The sequence below is a fragment of the Strix aluco genome, chromosome 8 (assembly GCF_031877795.1).
Source record: "Strix aluco isolate bStrAlu1 chromosome 8, bStrAlu1.hap1, whole genome shotgun sequence".
Lineage (NCBI taxonomy): Eukaryota > Metazoa > Chordata > Aves > Strigiformes > Strigidae > Strix > Strix aluco.
Window position 1 is genome coordinate 12899176 of NC_133938.1, and position 20259 is coordinate 12919434.

The window sequence follows — 20259 nt, forward strand, 5'->3', positions numbered from 1 at the left end:
CCCAACACCAAAACAGCATAAGGTGAGCCACAGCGACTGGGAATGGGAAAGCAGCAACTCCTTCTTACTTTCAGCTTTTGCCAGCTGCAGCTTATCTATTCATTGCTCTTGCTCAAGAAAGTAAGTTCCACAGAAAAGGCTTTACTGCAGAGGGCTTGCCCTATGTTAAGCACAAAGTTCATGGAGTTCACAGCAAAGCCCAAGACACAAATGTAAAAACGGATGTGCTGGGTCACACCACACGTCCTACTAGCCTAATACCCTGTCTCCAACACAGCCTGTAAGCACAGGGCTAGAGAACAGAGAAGAGCAAGAATAGGATGAACACATCTGCACTTCCCCCAAGCACCTCTGTGGCCTTCAATACCTTCACTGGTAGAGATTTTCCTAGACTGGCATGATTTGTCCACTGAATAGTCCCCAGGAGACCTCTTCCAGGAGTTCCACAGGCTTACCACCCCTGCGTGAAGAACCACTACTTCCTCTCAAGGTCTGAACCTGGCTCCTATGAAGTTTAGTTGACCTTCCCTTGCTTTTACACTGGGAGATGAAATAGCCAAACCCTCTTCAAACTACTCATGATTTCACAGACCTCTGTCACATCCTTCTTCAACCACCCCTTCCCCGGTCATTTGTCATGTGAAAGCCATTTCAGATCTCTAACGACTCGTGTTGCATTTCTCCACACTTCTTCTAGCTGCTCTATATTCTTCTTGAGATGAAAGGAAGGGGAGATGAAGCAGTATCTAATGTATGGACAAACCATGGATTTAGACATGGCATAATAACGCTCTGTATCTTACTCTTTCGTCTTTTCATAGCATTTCGTAAGATTTTATATGCTTTCTTTATTGACTACTAAGCACAGAGCTGATTGTTTGATAGAACTACTGTCAGTCTCAAGATCCCACCCATCACTGTGGTGACAGTCAAACTGAAGTCCATCACTTTGTACAAAAAGTTCCGTTTCCTGCTACCAATGCAAATCATCTCACATTTATCTACACCAAATGAGATATCACACACTTTACCCTTTTAAGCTGTATCAGGGACCTAGAAAACATGTCACAAATTATTTGAGTTAAAATCTGCAAGTTACATGGATCACTGAAAATGAGCCAGCAATCATAAGAAATCCTGTACTTGGGAAAAGAGCTGCTGAAGCACTCAACTGCAGAGTGTATAGGATAGAGCAGTCCTATAAATGGGACTGCACACGTAACAAGGAGTTCCTTTGGGCTTTGATCTTTTAGCTATTTGAAACCACACAAAAGTTGAATGAAAAAGGTACAAGATCCCAAAGGAATCAGATTCCCACTTCTCTGCAGCAAGCTTCTAAAGTTCCCTTTTTATGACCACCTTCACCAAAATAAATAAATCACTTCTAAGTAAAAAAAAAAAAAAGTAAACCGAGGCATTTCCACTCAATTCCTTTCATGTCTTTCCACCGCCTTGTCTAGAGTCACATGCTCAGTCCTGACCTTTCCAGATTCTCCTCTCTGCCTCGCCACACTTATTCAGACTATCAAATTCATTTAGTGAAACCATCCTATCCTTTCACACTTGACTCTTTTCACAGACAAGCAGTTCATTTTCATGCAGACCCACTTTTAACTTCAAAAGGTTGCTTTGTATCTCAGCTTCTGATGTCCCTTGTTTAAAACACTTTCAAATAAGGATCTGAAAAGCATTGTAGCTAGGAAGTCTTAGTGTCTTCTCCATCCCTCCTCAAAAAAGAAAAAAAAATTTCACTATTAAACAAAGCAAGAGGCCACACATCCACCCAAGACCTCCGTAGCTTGTCAGTAGCTCTCATAGCTCACCCGTGCACATCCAAGGTCACAGCCAGTGCTCAGAAAACTGAGCCCGCAGCTGCCGGGCTGGATTGGCCTGCTGGAGTTACCTTTACAGTGACAGTTGCCTTTAACTTAAACCTCCTCTGAAGTCAATTCATTTCCACTTACCCACACTGGTTATAGCAAGACAACCCTTCTGAGAAGGTCTCGCAGTGTCAGAAGGCAGCGTGACAACCTGACAAACACCCAGTGTCACCCCCTCCGGCAGCTCTGCACCCCGACCAAAGTGAGAATGCAAACCCCTCCATCACGCCGTTAGCGGAGAAAGCCACCCTGCGAACACATTTGCTCTTCACGTAGACACACACAAAAGACGGCACTGCAAAACTGAGGGGTGCAAGTTATTTCACACCAAGCCAAACTATTTTGTTTTTCTTTCTGATGGCTCAGACAACCCCATTTCCCCAGGCAGGTGAAGAGCAACACCACAGTGCCCTCCTCTAATAGCAGCACCCAACACCCACCACACAACTGATACCAAACCACAAACTCTTCAGTCCATAAAAAGTACTTTTTACCCACTCAGATATGTTTTAGCAATCATGCAAGAACAATTTAATTAACAAGATTATATGCAAACTCATAAAGCAATTAGGTGAAAAGATATAGCAGAAAGTCTGTCAAACTTGCCCCTTGTAAGCACACCTAGAAACTACATTTGTGTCACAGCAAACTACCATAAAAACTAATGTAGTGGTTCTATTAATCAAAACATTCTTCACATTGAGACCACAAATACAGAATACTTGTTCATAGATAATTTCAGAATCAAAGTTTAAGAACCATTTTCAATTTAAAGTATTTATAACTCAGCAATTTCAAGGGAGAAAACCATACTGAAAGGAGTAGTACATTACACTAAATTTCTCATTAATTTTCCTGTGAAACATTTGAGTGTCCAAAAACTGACTTGTAAGTTAATTATGCACAATTTGGACACTCCAGTGTCAGAAATTCAGTGGTGAATCCCATCTAGTCACTCACAAAACCTGTATGATAAAAACACATTATAACCGTGTACTTTTCTTGCCAGAATAGACAAAAAGGTACTATCAGCATTTTTAAAACATTTTAATCCCACAGTTTTAGAGGGTTTTTTTTCTATACTAGCTTTTTCTCTCATAAAACTTATTGGCAACATTCTATCAGAACAGTTTCAGCAATGGATCCAGAACTGCACCAAGTTAAAACTGCAGCAGCAGTTTCCTCCTTACCTTCCTCAGATTTTGGCAAGGATACAAATTTTACCCAGTCTAACAGAGAGTTACCACAGATCTTCACAAAAAGGGCAAGACTGGGTGCTTCAGTGTACACACCTGCTCCCCTCCCCTTGAACATAAATGGAAATACAACAATTGAAAGCGTCACTGATTTTACATAAATTTTACCTTCTTATAGTAGATACTGCATCAAAACCACAGCAGTTAGAGAGTCAAACAATTTTCCAGTTGACTGCAACACCCATTTAAAAACAAGACTGGTTCAAGATAAAACCATGACTTTTGTATTAAAATACTGGTCAAGCTGCTGACAAGGAGACAAATGAGTTTTTAAACCATTAGTGTATGCTCACATAAAATTAAAAACTATTCTATAGAAAGAAATTTGGATAATCGTGATATGCCTCTTCCAGTGCAATACTTCATTTTGATTTTTTGAGAAGTTATTAAAATTGGACTATCTCAGCTTGCTGGAATTTCATTTATTCATTATTGCAATGTACAGTTAATGCAGGAGATTAGATTAGGTTTTGACAAGTCTTTGACACTTCTCAGGGCGGCATTGCTATTTCTGCTTAGGGTAGTAACTTTATCTACTAGCTAACCTTTACGGTGTTGACAATCTGCAATTAACAATTTTCTCCCTTGCCTCTAATCCCCTACCCACTGCAGATGAAGCTGCTGCAGCAACATGCATTCCCAGTGCCTCCCAGGAGCCGGGTTCAGCAACACCCCCAAACACCCCCATGCACAACTTCCTTTCGAGATCACACAAGACTTGGCCACAGCAGCAGAACAGAGCAAACTCAAAATGGAGGAGGCCATCACCTAATGAAACATGACTAACAGGACTGCTGATTGTCCAAATATTTAACTGCTCTCGAATGCCGCAGGTCAGGTGAGTTAATCAAATAAACTTGCATATCCGGAGGGAATGCCCATTATTTGTGTTTTCTTTAAGTCCTTACCTGACTTTAGGCTCTGAAAAACTACCCTCTGAGCAACTATGAATATTTGCATGCAAAAAACAACAAAGCAGATGTCAGTTCTCCATCATGAGCTGAAAACATGGGAAAGTTCTTCCAAAAGAAGTATTTTTGCTGAATAACATGACGACTCTCATCAGCACACAAAGGCAGCATGCACTGATGGGAACTGACAACACCTACACCAGGTACCTGGAAATATAACCCACGTCACAGCACACAACCACACTGTAAGTGGGAACCTAACACACGTTGTCTCTCCCAGACATAACCATTAAAAATTATCAGAACAAGAAAACACCAATACTGATGGACAAAGATGTCAAGTGTTTTCAGTGTGTGACAATGGAAGTGAAAATAAATCTAGGATTAAAATATAGCTTAGTTTCACCAATTTCTAACAGTGTTTGTCTCCATTCAACAAGTTATGTACTATTTCAACCTGAAAATAATTTAATTCTAGGGAATAAAGCTTTATAAACTGAATTCAAAGGAAAAAAAAAAAAACACCAGCATTTCCCAATTATTTCCAGAGCTCCACAACTACAGATTTCAACTAAAGGAACAGGGAAAGCTGCCACTACAAAAGCAGAGCCAACATATGACCCCTGGATACAGTGGCACTAGCAGACAGCTATAATAAAAATCAATATTAATTCCGCACACTTCTGTTTTGAAAATAAAGCAATGAAGTTCCCTCATGCCCACCTGCCAAAGGGACAGAACTCCGACCAACTTCGCTGGAGAGGATTTTTAAAGTCTTTCTACAAGCTTGTAATGGATTCCAAGACTGAACGTGCACTGAATGTTCAGTGAACCAAATAATTTTTAATAGATTCCTCAGGGAAGTTTATTTTATATTTTGAATCACTCTGAGACCTTGGAATGACAACCTGATTCAGAGGAAAAGAAAGGTTAGTGTTTGTGGAGTGGGGTACTGTGTTTCTTAGAGGGTTTTTCTGAAAGAGGAAGTCGTATCTCCTATAATTTCTTGCTATGTAGTTTAGAAATGTCTTCACTTCTGCAAACCTCTAACTTACAAAAGTGCTTTTGAAAACATACACTGAGGAATTTTAAAGTTCCTCCCTGAAGAAGTAATACATCAGCAATTACAGAAAGTTGATCTAACAAAAATTTGGGAGGAATTAAAAGTTAGAATGAGGCAGCTTACCTCCTTCAGCCACAGTTGTAAAGAGGTAGGCAATAGACGGTGTTAACAAAACCATGAGGCCTCGACTCAAAATCCAAATGTAGCATAAATTAGATCAGTTTGCAGATTTCAGATTAATCACCCTCTTTCCCCATAGACCCCTCCCTGAACTAATGCCCACCTTATTAGCAAGACCCCTACGATGTGACAGCAGATTTGTCACAAGAAGCAACCATCCTTCGGAAGAGGAAATTTTTCCAGCTGTATGATTAAGTACACAGGAAAACAAGACAAGGAGCCTCAAGCGCTGCCATCGTTAGTGTGATTTCAGACGGATTAGGCAGAGTGAGATGGAGGAAAAGCCTCAGACAATGAGTCCTTTCATACATTAGAAACAAAACCTACCATTAATCACACAGGCGATTCAGTTTCTTCCACTAATTCCTAATCAGACATCAACAAATACAGCGAAACACTTATTCTTGTTTTAATTCTATGAAATAAACACAAGTGAATGGAAGTGCTCAGCCCACACTGTAAAAGTGCTGTCGCCCCTCCACCTCCTCACGAACAGAGAGCTGCAAGGCGCACGCAGGGTTGGGAAAGAGCTCTTCCATAAAACCCATCCAGAGAGAAGTCCGGAGCAAAAGATTTAGAGGAGTGCTGCATTAACAAGTGAGAGAAACTTCAAAGCCAAGAGACGAACTCAGTCGAAACCCTCCTCCATACGAAAGAGACCTTGAACCACAGTCATTAGAAAAAACATCTGGTGCGCTGCTTTGATTTTCCACATTAGTCATTGGACAGAAACAAAGCACCTTTCTTTTTTTTTCCCCCAAAGCAGCAAATAATTGCAAATCCACTTCTACATATAACCTATCATTTATCACCTCATCAGTGACTGCTTGAGTCTGATGGAATTAAACACTCAAGTCAGGCAGTTTTGTTAAAAGCAATAATTACATCGTTACTAGAATATACAATTAGGTAATAAAAAACAAAAACAAATCTGCCTAGCAATATTTTTTATGCACTCTCACAGAAATATTACCAGACTGGAAACAGGCAACATTATAATAATAAAAAAAAAAATCTCCACTTCCACTGAAGTATAGCTACTTCTAATTTAAAACTTCACCCACAGGCAAAAATACATAAATGATTAGCATTATAGTGTTTATTTTAATTACACTGTGCAACAAGAATCCAAGAGGCTGTTAACTCACTTCAGATATGAAGAAAGCCAATATCTGAGAGCTCATCCTCCATTTATAACCTACACAGTTGTGTCAGCCCATTCTATCACCTAAACGCCAAAACCAGAACGTCTGCATTTCTCATAACACCAAAAATCAACATACAGAAAGAAAAAAAAAAAGAAGATATCTCTCACCTGCTCCTTGTAGACAATATTTAAGAACATCAAAAATTCACTAGTCTTCAAAGCACAACTCTTCAAAGTTTAGTAAGGAAAAAAAAATAACATCTCTAATTCAAGCCTACATTTACAAATGCTTTCCAGCAACATAACTGCTATGCAGTGTATTCTTTAACACCATACGATTCAGGGTGCCTGCCCTGAACACCTAATGATCTAAGCAAACAAAATACAATTCACAATTTCTAGTGTATTAAAGATGTTTCTTGTCACTGCAGTCAAGTTGCTGATCCCAGTAATTCTGTGCAAGTCATTTTAAGACAAACGTTTGCCCTTCTATCTAGATGGTTTTGGCCACTGAAAAAGCCTTTGATCAGTCTTTAGTAAAATACTGTTCTTAAAGGATGCCCAGTTCTCTGACATCGGGGTGGGGGATCACTAGAAGAACATGACAGCCTGCTGTCTTGTAACCCTGCGGAACTCTACCTTCTTATAATTCATTGTGCTCCTTATTTCTTCCACAGGCATAAGCAAGAGACTGGCACAGAGGTAGCATAGCAGAACACTTTATTATTATGTTGTTTACAAAGAAAAAGCTTCAGGTAAGAAACGTAGTAGGAGCTAAGCACAATTATCAGAAGTAACAGCTTGATCCTAAAGAGCTGCTAGAGTTTTAGCACAGAGGCACATGTGTTATACGTCTGCACACAGGTGAGAGGTGCCCCTTGCCATCACGGCCTCGGCTGCAGACCCAAACAGCCAGGTAAGTCAGCAGCAAAGAAAGAAAAACAAAGTGCGATACTCACTGTGAGGAGGTAGGCATCTCTGTGCAAAGGACAGTACCTGCCCACTCAAATGTGGGGGCAGTGAGAGCCCACGCTCACTTCAGTCTCATCCAAAATCCAGCTACGAATAACTGAAAGATACGCTTTCCATCAACCCAAAAAAGTAGCTAAAATCATGGCCATGCTCCAGGCTTCCACAAGCTCTACCTGTCTTGATCTGTCTGCATGAAGGAGGATCCAGCACCTACTGACCTGTGCCAAAACAAAACCCTTGCAATGGGACAGACCTCAGGAAATTAGGTTTATGGAAGAGCTATTCTAAAATGACTTTTTTTGAGCCAAAAGACCTCAGTCAGGTGCTCTACCTTAACACTACACCTGAAGCATAAAATATAGTTTTACAGGCTCCACAGATGTAGCAGAATCCAGAGAAAACTCAACCCAACAAGAGCAGCAACTCCGTTAGCAACAGATTTCCATCTCACAAGTATACTGAAGGTGACAAACTTTCCTCCAAAAGTTTGTAACTCTACCTTTGCGTCAAGAGGCAGAATTAAAGCAGTAACTCTAGAGTCTGCTGAAATAATTGTTTCCTTGTGACAAGACAGTCAATATCTAAAATGGATGTTCAAAAATGCACACTTTCTCCTCAGGTTAAATACAAGTTTACAAGTATGGCCTTTTTACCACGTAATAACACAGAGATTAGAATACATAAGACTGTAAAGGAATTTTGGTGATGCCCAAGAACAGTCTCAACAAAACCAATGAGAATATATTACAAAGTTATTTCCACACCTTCTACTTCATAGGTTTAAGAGGCTAATTTTCATTGTTTATGGTAATTATGTTTCATATTTCACTGAACTTTGACATGGAAAATGTATTATTGGATTTTGTGTGCATCTTCTAGTCAATTTGTGTAACCTTGCTAATTCTGTATTACAAGTAGTTAAAATACAAGGGACAGTACATTCATAAATTACAGGTTTTTTCCTTAAAAGAATTATTGATTCTGCAGCAACTAAACCTTTGATCAAATTTGATGAAACAAATGTTACTTAAGATATAAACAAACATAACTCCTTTGTATTTGAAGAAAACAGTGCCTTATAAAAAGGCAACAACCCATCCAAAAACAAGAGGTCACTTTTCCTCCTTTCCCCCCCAGCTCATGTCTTCCAAGTACACAATACCTTAACACATTCTTAACACTGTGTCCAAAAGGATCCTCTTTAACACTTCTATGGTTCTCCTTTAAGATAAAAGATCAGAGTAACAGTATCTGTCAGGTAAAATAAATATATATATATATTTTCAAATATATACCCTAAAATCCAAACACTAGAATAGCCTTCTTTATACTTCTCAGATCTAATTTACCTTCCCAATTAATGATTGTATCAAAATACATCTACGTCGGTGCAGAAAATCTAACCTGTTGATGTAACAATTAGCAAAACTCCTTCAGAAAAAGAGCCACACAATCGTTCCCCTTCCATTCCTACTCACAAAACCCTCTAGAAAATTAATGGCTTTTCCAAAACACTCCGAGATCTCATTTTGTGAGGAAATTAACTGAAGAATCAAGTATCATCCCATGGATAACTTCCTGCTCCTGAAGAGAGAAGAGATATTACAAAACTCAAGTGTCCGGCTGCCTTCAGCAGCAAGGATGACACATGAGAAAAGAATCCATACACTGAAGGCATAAAAAAGCAACTGCGCTATATGGATCTCATAAAATAGAACAGATGTTATCCTTTGTATACACACATGCAATTCAGTGTCAAACACTACACTTGCAGGGGAAAAAAAAAAAAAAGGAAGCGAGGCCTATGAAGCCAATAGATAATTCCTCACCATGGTCAAGCACATGCTTGCTTTGTTTGGTTTCAAGTGATGACGGGATTTCCAGCACTGCCTTTGAAAGAGTGATGCCACATGCCCAGCCTTCACATTTTTTCTCTGTTCAATTTCATCTGACAACTCCGAACTATAAACTTCTTGTGCCAACCTAAATAATTCCTCTCATTCTCAGTAAGGCTGGAAGAAAGTACTTACCCACTTGCCAGCTGCAGCTGAAATTTTGTGCCAAGAAATAAATGTCTTTCGGGCAGGTTGTAAACTGGAAGCTTCTATGCCTGCTGAAGGACAAGAATAAAAAGTGGGACCACCCTATCCCTTCTCGGATTAATGGTATTGCTGTATTTCAGCTACACAGTGGACTGCACCTAATGAAATCATCCAAACAGAGCTACCTACTTCTTTCAAGTACCGAGCCCAGGTATTAGGAACTGCTTTCATCAATTTTGCGCTCAATCAGGCTTTTTACATACATTGCTTCCATCCTATGGAACTTACCTCTGTATTTTTGATCTTTATAGAAGTTCTTCTATAACAGAGTCCTTGAAGGAACAAGACCTGTTTCATCCTCCCCCCCCGCCCCCCAGCAAGGCACAGGTATATGCAGTGTGCGCACACTGACATTAAACAGCAAGTGCTCCAACTTGCCTGCCTTAGCCTCCTTTCACAGCCTGAGGAGACTCTGACCTTCCTATAGATAGAAAAAACACTTACAGGTGCTGGTCACTACAGCTCTTATGAACAACGTAAAGTGAAGTCTAAGGACGTGCACTATGTCTTTCACACAGCCCAGAAGATGAGTATTTACAGAGAGCTGAAGGGATAGGCTCTGTGGCAGAATAGATTATGGCTAAATTAGAAATTAAAAGGGGTTGTGAAGAGTTTGAAGTCTTCCACCTAGGGCTGAGTGGATACTGAGTTCCTCAGCTTTGCAGGCTAGGCTTCCCCACAGGTGTTTTGTCAGGCAACCTGGCATCCACAGACATACAGGCACAACACACAACATAACAGCACAACACCCCAATACCTCCACTCCACTGTCTTCCCTATCCTCCTCTTCCCTGTCCTCTTCCCAGTTCGCACAGGCTTCCCAGCTACTGGACATTACTGCCTATTTACATGTCCTGGGTTTTGGAAGGGCCTCTCCAAAGCTCTATGAAGCTTCTCATAATAAATCACAATGTTAAAGGCATGATTAAAACCTGTTTTGCTGCAGTGGAAAGCAGTTTTTTCCTCTTTAACCTACAGTCATGGGCCCCTTTCCCATGCTGAACATCATCCTGTTTTCATTTTGGTAGTGACCTGAATTTTATATTTACAAAAATATTGCCAAAATTCTGAAATGCCAGTTAGAAACTCAATTAATACAAATATGTGAAGATGAATATGTATACTGCTAAAAACACAAGTACCCTCTCCTATAGAAAACAAAAATAGAACAAATGTTAGTAAATGCACATAAACAAATCATGATGAGGTACATTAAAAGAAACAAATGTCTCAAGACATGCTTCAGTACCATGAAGTTGGTTTTTAATATACAGAGTAGTTACGTCTCTATCATCTTTACAAATAGAGCCAAGCAGTGCTTGTTCCCTTTGCTCATTAAAGCTCTACAACTGGTGCCTCCTGTATGCCCACATGTACCATTTCATTAAGCTCACTTGACATTAGATGAAGAAAGAGTACAAGAAAATTGCATATTCCCTGCCTAAAGTAAACTTGTCATTTAAACCTTGTGTATAGATAGAATTTGATATAGCACTGGCGCAGTGAGTCATTCGTCAGTTTTAGAGTTTGTACGACAGTATTCTTACATATGTTTTGCAATACTTTCCAGTTAGCTACCACCCCATGTAATTATAAGTTTTTACTGGAAAGGAAGCATACATTTTGGATTTGAACAGTGCACTAAGATCTGTAGAAACAAAGCTTACTTTTATGGTGAGATTTTAAGCAAAAGTATATCCATGTAAGGAGCCCTCGCAAACTGTATGAAAGATGAAAGTCAAGGCATTACTTTTAAAGGAGAGCAAACAACGATGGTGAGCATCACAAATCCTTCTCAATGAATCCTTTCAAACATAAACATAAGCAACTCACATGTCAGATTTCTTCAAAAGCTGTTTGTTAGCTACATAAGTTAAAACTGCATTCATTCAAAACACTATATAAAACATCCAGTAGCTATTACAAGCGCTTTACGTGAAAGTAATGGGTGATTTTACATCCTTCTGTACTGGGGCGAGATAACACATTAAAAATTTTCCCGACTGTCTTACCTTCACCTTTTATTTTTAAGTTGCAAAACAGACATGAGTAATTTAACTCTCAACCCTGGCTTCTAAGAGGCACTGAAAAAAACACTGAAACAGAAAGGTCTGTCCTGGTTAATACTACTAACAAGATCAGACTCTCGCCTGGTGGCATTCAGCTCCAATGCTTTATAGTGAAGTTTGCAATTCTTCAAAAGGCACAAGTCCCAGCTTCAATTTGCACACAGCCACACATTCACTGTTCAGGTAGACCTCTTCAGTTAGTTTTTTAAAGCTGGTTATTATTATTATTTATTTCTACTATCTAAATTCACATCAAATGGATCTACTGAACTGTAGATCTCCTGCTATCTGATAAAAAGCTGGAGAGAAAAAGTACCCTTTGCACAATTAAAGTTAGCTGGTTAAGATTCAAGAACAGGCAGCAACAACTGTGGTTTTTTTCCTCCTAATTGCATATACTATGACCTACAAGAAACATTCTCTGCTTAAAAGTAATACTTAAATGGAGATCTATGGCTGAACATTATCACAAGGATTGCACTTACTTGACAGTCTGCTATTAGCCAACTCCATTATCGCTATTTGCAGTTTTTAAATGTACAGATTCAGAAGTAACTGTACAAAGCCTCCATTACAAGTGGATTTATGGAAAGCCACAGCAATAATCATCCTCATTAAGCATATCTTCCCACAGCCCTGCATTATGTGGACACAAAGAGGAAAACATTTCTTCTCTGTTACCCACAAGCTCAGATCTCTCTCCTTATAATCACAAGCTTTGACCGTCTTCTCTGCTTTTGCCAATGACAGTTATCTTATGTTCCCAAAAGCAGGACTTAGTTTAAAAAAAAATAAATAAATAAAATACCTGCATACCTCTCAACCCACAACCAAATGCAGACACAATGTAGGACAGTTTCTACTTTGATTTTCCAGAAACTGACATTTTCACTGGCAACACGCATGAGAATAAAATGTTGTCTGTGGCTTCTACTGTTTTGCTAACAGCCCCAACCAGTATGTATCCAAGACATATTTATGGACAAGCACAGGCAAAGAAAAGGGCAGATGGCAATATTTGTAACTAAGCTGAATTATAAAAATCTCTTGAGCTGAAGTGATGCAGCAACTCTCTGGCCATAAACTGTTTTAACCCCTTCACATGTACGGTCATGCTGCATCCTATTTCAACTACCACGACGCATGCCAGTGACGTAGGCTAAGAAACTTGCACGTTAAGATGGTTGGTTAAAGGCAGAAACTGAGAACTTAAATAATCCAACACTGTCACCCACCACACATTCAGATCACAAACCGGCCGTTTTGCCACGCAGATTTTACTTCTTGCTTTCAAAGTTCAGACTGCTGATCGTGTGCTTCAATGTACAGATATCTTTACTCCTACGTCCTCAGCCCCAACAGAGAACCACCACGGCAGAAATAATAAAATCAGGATTAAAGTACACTTGCTCCCTCCATAAAACCATTCTCTTGAGCGACACATTTCCCGCATTATCGTAAGGAGTGCAATGGACTTTATTTAAAAAGCTGCTTTCAAAGCCACACTGACAGGCTTGGAACAATCACCCAGTAACCAGACATGGAGGCAAGTCATTTGCAGCACAGAACCTTAGTAATCTCAAATTAAATTTGTCATTTCTCTAACACTTACATTGAAAAATGAACAAAGGTGGTTACACAAGCAGCATAAGGAAACTATTTGTTCGCCGTCCCTGCTCAACTCAGCCACCTTCAGAGATCTCTAAACCAGCAAATATTCGATGTAACTTACATTTGGGGCTCTGATCATCCAGTTATCTTCAGACTAAATCACTTTTTATAGCTCAATTCTACTCTTGACAAGAGAACATTTTATTTGATACTGACAATACAGCTTCATTTGGTTACATCGGAAATAGATACAAAACTCCAAAACGCTTTAAAACAGCTGCCCCAGTCAGTCTCCTGGAAACAGAGCACATCTTTTCCACACAAGAGGTCTGCGGGAACAGATCTTTGTTTAGAGCGTGGAAGTACTTTATTTCATTAATTTTAATTTACGCCAGATATTTGAACTGCTTCAAGTTGGGTCTTAAAACACTTTCTGGGCGTCGAAGACACCGGGAAGGCAAACACACCCGTTCGCAGCGTTCGCCTTCAGCCTCAACTCCCGCTCGCCGCGGGCTGCCTGCGCCCACCCCACCGCCCCTCCACGCGAGCCCGGCACCCCCGGGTGTCCCGCGGGGGAGAACTGCCCGCGTCCCCCCTCCCCGGGCACCCCCGGGGCTCCCGACCAGGCGGGCGGCCCAACAGGTTGCGGGGGCGGCCGGGGGCAGGGGCTGGTCCCGGGGAGGCTGCAGCCGCGCTCCCCCGGGAGGGCGGGCGGGGAAGGAAGGGGGGAACTCCGCCCCCCACCCCCCCGCTTTTGGGAGACGGCACCCCGGGCGCAGCGGCGGAGCTCCCTGCCCGCTCCCGCCGGGGGCCCTTTGTTCTCGCCACCCAAGACGCCGCCGCCCGGCAGCCCCGCGCTCTCCCAGGCGGCGGCTCGCCCCACCGAGGGCGGGGGGGGGGGAAAGGCGCGATCTGCCGCCCCCCGCCGCCCGGCTCGCGCCCCGCTGCAGCGCCCTCCCGCCTCCCGCCGCGGAACGGCCGGTGCCCGCCGCGGGGAAACGCTCCGGGCCGTTCCCGATCGCCCCGCAGCTCTCCGCACGGCGGAGGCACCGCGCCCGTGGCGCCCCGCGGCGCTCGGCGCTGCGCCCCGCGGGACGCGGCCCCGGCCCCCCCACCCCCCGCCCCGCGGGCGGACCCGCCTGCCGGGGCTGCCCCGAGCGCCGCAGCCCGCCGGGAAGGTCACGCCGCGGCGGCGAGCCCCAGCGCCCCCCGCCGCGCCCCCGGCACCGCGGCGCGGCGCCGGCAGGTGCCTGGCTGCTCCCCGGCGACCCGCGGAGGCCCCGCGGGGCGCAGCCACCAGTCGCCAGGCACCGCGCGGCGGCCCCGGTACCGCGCGGCGGCCCCCGCGGGGCACACCCGGGGCGGCGGCGGGGCCGGCGCTCGGGGGACGCCGATCCGCGGAGCTCAACAGGCGGCGGAGTTTGGCGGCTCCCCGGGAGACGACCCCGCCGCGCCGGGAGCCGGGCGCGGGGCTGAGGCGGGGGTGGGGGGAGGGGGGGAAGGCGCCGCAGCCGAGCCACTTACCGGGGCTCCGGGGCTCCGCCGCCCGCATGCTGCCTCCGGGCGCCGTGCGAGAACCCGCTCCGCTCCCCACCGGCCGCCCGGCGGCTCCGCTCCGCTCCCTCAGCCTCAGCCTCAGCCGCCGCGCGGGACCGCGCTCCGCGCGCGCCGCCGCCAGCCCGCCCCCGCCGGGGCCGCGCGCCGCGCCCGCCCCGCCGCCCGCCCGCCCCGCCGCCGCCGCCGCCGCCGCGCCGCCACCTGCCGCCCGCGGGCTCACCTGGGCTGGGCTGGGCGCCGGCTGCCGCGCTCGGCCCCGCGGCGAGGCGCGGCGCTGCTCCCGGCCGAGCCCCGCTTCGCTCCGCCGCGGCCTGGAGCTGCGCTGCCGCCCGCCCCTGCCCGCCGAGTCGGCCCGCAGCCGGCGGGCAGGGCCCGCCCCGGCCAGGTGTGGGCGGGGGCGGGCGGGGGGCGGCCCGGTGGGGCGGAGGAGGGCGCGGCCGCGGCCCGGGGCGGGCGCTTTGGCGGCGGCGCCGGAAGGACCCGGCCTTGCAGCCGGGGGGCCCCGCGCCGCCCCGCCGCCCTCCCCCGCCGGTGCGGGGGCAGCCGCCCGAGGGCCCACGGGAGAGGGACGGGGCCTCGGCGGGCACTTGTCCGCGCCCGGTCCTTCCGCGCCTCACCCTGGGTGGCTGTGCCGGTTGGGTGTCGGTCTAGACCCGGGGGGGCCGCCGGCGGGAGGTGGAAGCGGGAGGTGCAAGGAGCGCCCGTGGAGAGGCAGACCGGAGCCCTCCCCACGCACCCCCCACCCCCCCCCCCCCGCCGCGGGGTCTGCCCGTCGGTGGCAGCGGCGGGTGAGCGCCACGCCGAGACCTGTTGCGGTTTACGATCGGTTTGACCGTGTGGCGGCTGCTGGGAGTTGTTTCAGCCCGTGCAGTCACGGAGCACGCTGCTGCCTCAGCCGCCTCACGGCTCCGGTCCTTCCCTCTTCCCCGACCGGGGCCCCGAACTAAGAAGCAGTGAAGCCCAGGAGGAGTTTTCGTCGCCTTTTTAGATGGTGGAAGGGTTAAGTCAGTCAACTGCACCGATTGTGTCGGTGCTCTTTGGCTCGTTGCCCAACCCGTCCTCGGAGCTGGGGTTGCGTCAGCACGGGCCACACCACGGTGCTCGGCGGTTTCGCCCTGCTGCCCTCCTCTGCGCACTGTGCTGGGGTCACGGGCATTTCCCACAGCACGTTACGCATTTTTTTCCCCCTCTCTGGTCTCCAGGATTTCTCCTCGTGCGTGGTAACTGTGTTCTTTTGAGGATCTTTTGCCGTTGTCCTCTCATCTCCGCTCACGCAGGGTGGTGGTAAGGGCCGGATGGTTTGCAGAGGTTCTTCCTCTGCCCCAGCGTGGCTGCCTCAGGCACTCTGAGGAGCTCTGGGCTTCACACTCCTGAATGCGATGCCCAGTCCCTCGTGGGTCACTCGCTTCTGCCCTAAACGGAGCACCTGAAGCCACTCTTACACCCCTGCCACGCGGCGGGAAGCTCTGGCACTGAAAGCCTTTGGTTCTGGGGATATCCTCCTTCCTACTCAGTATCCAAATGTTGCTGCAAAACGGCCCTTTTGTGCATTACACAGTGAGGCCACGGAGCTTAGAGTAAGTGGTGCTGGCCGAGTGCCACACAGCACTGCCAAAGTGCCCATGGGCTCCACTCTCCATGTTAAAATTTGGATCTGCTTCAGGATGCGCTGAGGCACAAGACCACGGGGAAGCCGGGAGATCCCTACTCCAGAGCAGGGATTCACAGAGCTGCCAGAGCCATTCCCCCGGCTCGCACAGCCGCCACGTTGGCAAGTTTAAGGTGGGTCATGTCAACCCAACCCCTGTTCATTTTATGTGCCAGTGACAGGTTTTTTAAGTTTGCTTGAAAAATGGAAGATTTGTGGCTTACTGCTCCTTTGCTAATCTTGTCAGATGCTTAAGAACTTTTGAGTGGAGACACTGAAATGTTGGGCCAACCTACAGGACCGATTTTTAAGATATTTTTAGACACCTAAAAGTGCAGGTTTCTAAACACCTTCACAAATGTGGATTCATGTGAGTGACACAGAGCTGCCTCATAAACTTTGGATGCCCTGGAGCTTCTAGCCAAGACTTGCAGGTAAATGATTGTCCCATGGGCGTAAGCCATTAATCATTTGAATCACGAAACAGAGAGTTTTCACATACAGCTACCACCCCAAACTCTGTATTATTCCCCAATGCAATCCATGCCTTCATGACATAAAAACCTGGAAGGCTATGAATAGTGTGAGCCCAGTAGGCACTGGTGCTTTGTGCTCCACTGAATATGAGGTGGCTGGTTTGTCACCGCTTTACCTCTCTGAGGACTTTGTAGTCAGGGGGCACTGTTCCTCAAAGCAAAGGCATCTATCTACTTCAGCGGTTTGCTTAGTACAGGATACACTGGCATGTTGTCACCAGAGCCGTATTCTGGAAGGAGGTATACAACAGTCTTAAAGCCCTGAGATTGATCCACCAGTTTATATATCGGTAGCTCTCTTGGCTCTGGCTTGCCCAGCCGTTGCAGTAGTAAACTTTTGGAAAGCAAAGTCTCAGAGTATATTTGCAGTACCTGATTTGGAGGTCACTGCTCCTGGTAGCTCTTCCTTCCCTTTGAACCAGCTCTTCAGAGCAAACATACACACCCATAGTCTTGTCATATGTGCCACTTGATACCCAGCGAGTGTATAGATACTGTGGGATGGGTTTTGCTTGCCTTTAACATAATAAATAGGTATAAAATCAAAAGACCAGGATTCTGAATTATTTAAGACTTGTCAGAACAACTTCCCTTCTCATCTCAGGTGTTGCTAAACTTGCTAAATGCTCTGGATTGAATCTGTAAGCTGCAGAGCCTGTCGGAAGCTCCTCCTTTCTCTGTTTTGTTTTTTTTTTTTTTTTGAGGGAATATTCTTGCTGATGACTTTTTCTCACCTGATTTTATAGTAATTGTGAATTGTATTGTCAGGCCCACTGGTCTGATTCACAAGTGCCTAGTGCAATGCTCAACTTGGTGCTCATGTAAGATAATACATCTCCATCTGTAGATCTGCTTGACAGCACAGCTTGAGGACCATATGGCCATGACTCTGACTGCCCACCATGTTTTCAGTATTACCCCCAAGACTCTTTCATTTCCTTTGTAAGACAGAATTATTAGAATACTTTGTTTTGCTCCAAATAATAATAATAATAAAAAAAATCTGTGTTGCACATTTCTGTTCTTCTCCAACTGAAAGAGGTGCAGCCTTGGAAAGACAGCCCTGGTGCTTCCTCACTAGTTTGTCTGGACTGGGGAATCTTTAAGTTGAGGATAACAACTTGCCCTTAATTTTGATTTACTACAGCTTGTACTTGATTGAAGAAATAATGTGTTGTAATGAAAGTGCAGTCACAATGCTAAAGTGGTATTTGCTTCTATTTCCTGGGCAAGGTCCATAAGTTTTCTGTTCCTCAGGTACCTTTCTGGAAAGTAGGTGCAAGTGTCTTTCCCTTTCTGCATCGTTTGTCTCAGCTGCCTGACCAGATCTGGTCAGGATATGTGCTCTCCCTTACTGTGGCTTTGCATAGTGCTTAGCACAGTGAAGCTCCCCTCTTGATTGATGTCTTAGAGGTCCTACAAAGTACATAAACATGAGTAATAATTCTCATAGTTCATTCACCTCCTTCTCCTCATACTAAACAAAAAAGGTAAATTCATTGAGGAAAAAAAACAACCAAACAAACAAAAAGCACCACCTGACAATTTGTTCCTGGTGTGTAAATATATTTCAGGCATTATTAAATGAGAAAAGTTTTCTGCTCCTGACTCAATAAAATGTGATAGAGGAAGGCCCTGGAAATGCTCGTCACCAATACTGAAATCAAAATGACCTCCTGCTTCTGCGAAGGGCCAAAATCTGGAGTACTAATGGCAATTGGCTAATGGAAGACTCTTCCCAAAACGCAATCGCTTGCTCGGAAAAGCAGACTTAAAGATGAGTAATTATCTTCTGCAGCATGGTCTCCATGTGTTCAAGTCCCAGAAATACAGCTCACTGTCCTTTTCTAACCCTAAATGAATGGTAACGGAAAGACTAAAATACATCATGTAAGTTAAAGCAAACAATATACAAAATACAGTGAGCTTGCCGCTGGAGTGGTCTCTGGTCCCCTCTGTGTTTCCTGCTGGAGTTGCTTCTCCTGCGTTTCTTTCCATTCTTGTGAGGTCCCTGAGAAACCATGTTTCTTCTGGCTTTTGTTGCGATGACATCTGTGCTCAGCCAGTCCAAGAGTTGCTCTGATGGTCTTCAGCTCTGATCCTTTACAATTTGGCAGACCACAGGCTTCCAGGCTGCAAAATACAGGCTGTCAAAGAGATGGAGAGGAGCACTAATCACACTACTATTTGAGCACTTCCTAAGCTAATACATTTATCCTCACAGGATTTCTGTGAGGTAGGAAATTACTACTGTCCCCCTTTTAGAGATGAAAACCAGATGCACGCAGAAGCTAATTGACTTAGCTAATGTCGTGCAGGAGCCGGTGGCAGAGCAGTCAGATGAGATCAGCCGCCGGTCCCAGTGCCGCGTGCCGGAGGACAGGTTGGCTCAAACGGTTTTGAAAGCCAGGTTGGTGCCCACGGGCTTTTATAGCCCTGTGCAAATGCAAAGCATGAGCTTTCAGAGCACAGCAACCCGAGGTGGAAAATTCAAACTACAACCTTTCAGATCATGGCAACCTAGGAAGGAAGGGATGGATTTGCAATCCGTCAGATCCAAGTCAGGCAGCAGGTTTGCAGAGTGACTGGGCGTTTGGACTTGGTCTGAGGAAGAAGCTTTTTTTTTTTCCTGACAACTGTTGAGAAGTGATTCCTGATATTGGATCAAAGCTCTCGACTGATTTCAGCCTTGTCAGAAAATCTCTCAGCTCCCCTCCTCATTTTCACACCAGTGAAAGCAGGAGCTTTTGGAAATTAAATTTCAACCAAATCCTTTTTTTTTTTAATATATTAATTTTTAGTCCTGCCTACTTTTATATTCAGTTTTCAGAACATGTTGAAAACATTTTAAAAGAAGCCATGAAGAGGTTAAGAAAATACTGGAGACTATGTTCAGAGACCTTAAAACCAATTCTGTTTTGAAACCTCAGGTTGGGTTGTAAGTATGAGGTGAAGAATGCCACTAACACAGCTCATGTGTACAGGAGTGGGTTTTGATTAAATGCTTGTCCTTATAAGCATTGAGACAGGAAAGGGAGTGGCATTGCCTTACCCTTGCAGCAAATTTATAGACCTTGTTAGCGAGGTTAAACTTTTGTGCTGACTAAACTTTCCACACCCTCTTTCTGCAATAAAAATCACCTCAAATTTTCAGTTCACAACCAAGTAGCAGATGAAGTCATACTGAATGTTTCATGTTAAAGCAAGGCAAGTATCCCGAAATACTCTTCCTCAGCACCAAAAATGATCCTGCCTAAATGGCTACTCCTGCCTCAGAGAACTCCGCCTCTTACCAGTTTTTAGTATTTTGTAGGATTGCAAAGCTAG

The 20259-nt window shown here is 45.1% G+C and overlaps 1 protein-coding gene across 15 annotated transcripts in view; it reads right to left on the reverse strand.

Annotated features, from left to right (window-relative positions):
• Positions 1-15084, reverse strand: part of PTPRF (protein tyrosine phosphatase receptor type F) — a 391093-nt gene extending 376009 nt beyond the window's left edge. For 14 of the 15 annotated variants that reach the window (XM_074832288.1, XM_074832283.1, XM_074832287.1 and 11 more), the window contains exon 1: positions 14716-14819. The gene's annotated coding sequence lies outside the window, so the exon portion shown is untranslated. Of the gene's footprint in view, positions 1-14715; positions 14820-14968 lie in introns of those variants that run through there. The other variant, XM_074832274.1, reaches the window with a different exon arrangement.
• Between the last annotated feature and the right edge of the window lie 5175 nt (positions 15085-20259).